This window comes from Gracilinanus agilis, unplaced genomic scaffold (genome assembly GCF_016433145.1).
Source record: "Gracilinanus agilis isolate LMUSP501 unplaced genomic scaffold, AgileGrace unplaced_scaffold23973, whole genome shotgun sequence".
NCBI classification, from domain to species: domain Eukaryota; kingdom Metazoa; phylum Chordata; class Mammalia; order Didelphimorphia; family Didelphidae; genus Gracilinanus; species Gracilinanus agilis.
This window is the reverse complement of record NW_025355772.1, coordinates 19-4,618: the sequence shown is the minus strand read 5'-3', so window position 1 is coordinate 4,618 and position 4,600 is coordinate 19. Positions and strand designations below refer to the sequence as shown.

General features: G+C 38.5%; 1 pseudogene; it reads right to left on the bottom strand.

The window, feature by feature from the left end:
* Window positions 1–3,275: 3,275 nt before the first annotated feature.
* Window positions 3,276–4,302, bottom strand: LOC123254528 (annotated as a pseudogene).
* Window positions 4,303–4,600: the final 298 nt, after the last annotated feature.

Genomic DNA, 4,600 nt, shown 5'->3' with positions numbered 1-4,600 from the left:
AGAGAGAGAGAGAGAGAGAGAGAGAGAGAGAGAGAAAAGAAGGGAGGAAGAAAGGAAGGAAGAAAAGAAGAAAGGAAAAAAGGAAGAAAGAAATATTCCCAGGGGGAAATTAGCAAAATGCATGGATTCTGCTCTAGAACACTGCATTATATTGAAGAGGAACCCAATAAAAATTTAATGTAATCAAATAGCTGAATGAGTCAGTATTGAGCAGTGGGAGGAGCACTGGATGTGGTATCAGAGAATCAGTGTCTAAATGCCACTCTTGCCATTACTTGCATGACCTTAGTTATATCATCTAGCATCTTTTAGACTTAGTTGTGTCAGCTTTAAAATGAGAACCTGGGTTAGATGTCTTCAAAGGGTACTTCCATCTTTCAATATATGATCCTGTAACTGTCCTCTTGGTGATGGTTTTCTTTTGATTGAATAAAGTGTATCATTCTGTTAGACTATGGAGAAAGCAAAAATATACTATCCTCTAAAGATGGTGACTTGATTTCCTTGTGATGCTTTTTTAAAATTAATAATGAGGACTTTTCCAAGGATCTATAGTTTTATGTTGTTTACCCTCACAAAAAAATATCTCCTAACGTTTTAAATGAGTCATTGTGGTCAATGTCTACCTCAGCCCTTCTTTGATAATGTTAATTTTGTGAATTCCATTTTGAATACAGAATGTTACTACTACTCTTTCATTATTTGACTCAGAAATCTTTCTCTGGAAGTAACCTTTCCCACATGTGCTGGCAAGCAACAACTATTTGATCCAAGTTCCCAGTACCTCTTCTCTTTATGAGACAGTATGGATACTGGCAAGAGTATTTGACTTAAAATCAGAAGAAACATGAGTTCAAATTTCAGGTTAGGATATTCTGGTTGGGTGAACCTGGGAAAATAATTTTATCTCTGGGAGCCCTAATTTTCTCATATTTCAAATTTGTATGATAAATAATTAGTTATACTAATAACTTCAAAAATGCTTTGTATAACTTAAGGCACACAGCCACAACTTATGTAAACCTGTGAATTATCCTTATCACATAAGTATATATATCCCTGTAGACCCCACAGTGAATCTACATGATTCCCTCTGCTGTTGACAAAGTCAGATATTACAATAGACACATTTCAGTGTTATGTATTTATAAATGCTATATGAATAAATTACTACTTGTAAGAAGTTTCAGTTATTCTTCTAATTTTAACAAGGCATTGATTCCACTCTATCTCTATGTTTTAACTTATATTGCCCCTATCTGTAAAATTACTATCCTTCTTTCTTTTAGATTCCCTCCCCTCTTACATCATAAGCAATTTGACACAACTTCAATGCCAGGGGTAGACATGGAGTCTGGTGAGCATCACCAGTGACCACATTCCAGGGACTAAATTCTCTCATCTTTCACACTCCTTCTATGATAGCTCTGCTGTCCTAATTGATGAGCATATGAAAAAATTACACATGATCACCTATTGCTAGCCAACCCTAATCATATTTGACATTCCTTTTGAGTCAGCTTCCATTTGTTTACCCTGCTGGTATCATCTCTCCCTGTTTCCTCTTTTACAACAATAATCAAAACAGATTGCTTGTCCTCAGCTTAGAGGATCAGACAAATAAGGTCTAGGTCTGTCCTTTAAAAAAAAAACAAAATATGACAAACAGAAAGCAAAACAATGTCCTATTTTTTCAGGGGCTGCGGGGTGGAGATTTAGCCTCACAACATCATGATCCATACAGTGGGTAGATCTGTGGAGAGCAAAGAACATTCCAAATCAACAGTCACTCACTACTATCTCAATGGCTAGAAAACTCCCTCCATTTATTACTCTTCCTTCTTAGGGAGTTATTTTCCTGTTTGAGTTAGTGTATTTCATTTTTTAGTAAACTGTTTTTTAAGTAAGTTTTTATTCCAAACTGTTAATTTATTTCTTTCCCTCTTTTTCCTAATTTTTTCCTAAGTTTCTTCTTATTTTTTCCATCATTTTTTGGATCTTTTCCAGGAATTCATTTTGGGCATCTTCCTTTCTCATTTTTCTTTACAGCTTCCCATATTTTCAGTTTTGCATTGCTGTCCTCTTCTGAGCTTGTATTTTGTTCATCTATCTTGCTGAAATATATTTTTCTAGTGTCAGGATTTTTTGTCTTTTGCTCACTTGGGGTCATATTTTCCCTTTCTTTTGCCTATATGCTGAAGCTTAGCTCCACTTTTAGATTAGTAGGAGTACTGTCTCACATTTGTACTGTGCCTTAACTCTCTCAGTCTCAGATTCAGCACTCTGCAGAAGCAGCCTAATTGGCCAGCTTTATAGAAGTTTGCAGGTGTTCAATTCAGATGGTCTGAGTTGGGTTCTGCCTAATTCCACTGAGGCTGGACCTCGTTGAACTGAGGTCTTCCTACTGCTGTCTGCTTTCACCTCTATTCTGCTTGGACTCTGAAGAGCCCCTTTCTTCCCACTATTCTATGTTACATTGCTTTCCATTCTTACCCTTAGAATACTGGACAGAACCAGCTCTTCTCTTTGCCCTGCCACTTATCCTATATCCTGTTGGAGTTCTGCTGAAGTTTCTTCAGCCCTCTCTCCTTGTACCCCAGTGAGATGAAGCTTCCTCTCCACATTGTTCTGGGCCAAAGCACTACATCACCTCTTCTGTTGGTTTTGCCACTCCAGTGTTCTTTTTTTAAAAATTTTGGAGAGTAGTTGATGGGCTCTGAGTGTTTCTTACTTCACTATCTTGGCATGATCTGTTGCTGTCACTGCCCTATTACTCTTCCTCACCTCTGTTACATAATCACTACTGACCTAATTTTTCCCAACATCCTGTTTTTCTAGCCCCATTCTCAGTCCCTTTGATACCCTACTCCATCTTTGCTTATCCATTCCACTGTGTCCTTTGAAATTTCTATTCTGTAATGGACAAATTTGCTTTCATTCTGAACCTTTTCCATTCAAACTCCATTCATCTAATTGTACTCACAAAGAAGGGGGTTCCTGGATCATCTTTGGCCATCATTCCAGCACTGGGCATACCTTCTCTTATAATCTACCCCTACACATTGGTTCTCAGGAGGAGTCAGAAACTTGTTCATTATTGTGACTCCTAGACTTGCCTGTTAGCATACCCACTTGGCAAGTTCCTTCTTAAATGAACTTCACTCTCTCAATAATTTTTCACCTTTTAGAGGTCACATCAGCACTGAGCCACCAGGCCAGTCTCCTTTTTTAGCAATCAGATTTTCTCACATCTTAGCTTCTTGTTCAATTTCTAATCACATTTGTGCTTTGTGAAGTAAATTTTTTGTGAAAAAACTTTGGTCCACAATAAAAAAATACATAACAATGATTTTGTTAGCTTTCACAGCTTTGAGTTTCCCATTCATTCTGTTTAATGTCTCTAAAGGGTTGATGAGACATACACAGGGATGCTTTGCCTCCTTGAATTTTTCTAGTATACATACATTCTAGTAAAGTATGTTGTGGTACTCTGAGGTGGGTCTGATGGAGGTCCATTAGACATAACTTTGGACTTTCAGGCCAGCTTTTCTCAGTGATTATGTTGAGTGCTAGATGAAAGACAGTTGCATTGGAAAACTGAGGGTAAATATTTCAGCTGTGGGTCAGCATCAGTTCAGCAACTCTTTCAGAAACATTGCTTAGCTTTCCACTTTAGAACTGGCTTACTGCTGCTGCTGTAGGAAATATTGATTGAGAAACTGGTAGACTATTGGTGCTACAAGTTCAAAAACCAGCACTTCCTATACCATGTGATCCATTCTTAAGACCTGATTGTTAGTGGACTGCTCATCTGTGAGGTACACAAACTCCCCCACTTCCAGCGGGCAGATTTCTTGAAACTTTAAGGCAAGGAGTGAGGCAGCAGACCTAATTAGTTTAAGCACCCCCAGCAGCACTGACTTTAAGGGAAGATATTTATCCATATAATTCATGGCCAAGGGTAGAGTTCATTGTGGAGCTTGTATTCTTCCCCTACTCCTACTAGCCAGTCCACCAAGATGGCCCTCATGCTGCTGGCCATGTCTGACTGTTTCTTCAAGACACCCATTTTAGGCTTACACTTAACCCCCATTTCCCTAAGTTACAAAATGATGTCTTCTTGGGAGTCAGAGACTTCATTGACATGTGGGGCCTTTTCTTCTGCTTCCAGTACCATGGACATGTCTATAATAAGGGGGGAAATTCAAAATTACATTGCATTGGAAAATAAAGGGGCACAAGACGTTTTCTTGTCCCTGGCAGAAAAACAATGGAATGGAAACCTGACACATCATCCTCATTCTGCACTTTTTTTAACCATTTATTAATATTCATTTTTAACATGGTTACATGATTCATGCTCCTACTTTCCCCTTCACCCCCTGCACTCCCCCCACCCATGGCCGATGCACATTTCCACTGGTTTTAACATGTGTCATTGATCAAGACCAATTTCCAAATTGTTATTAGTTGCATTGGTGTCATAGTTTCAAGTCTACATCCCCAATCATGTCCACCTCAACCCATGTGTTCAAACAGTTGTTTTTCTTTTATGTTTCCTCTCCTGCAGTCCTTCCTCTGAATGTGGGTAGCATTCTTT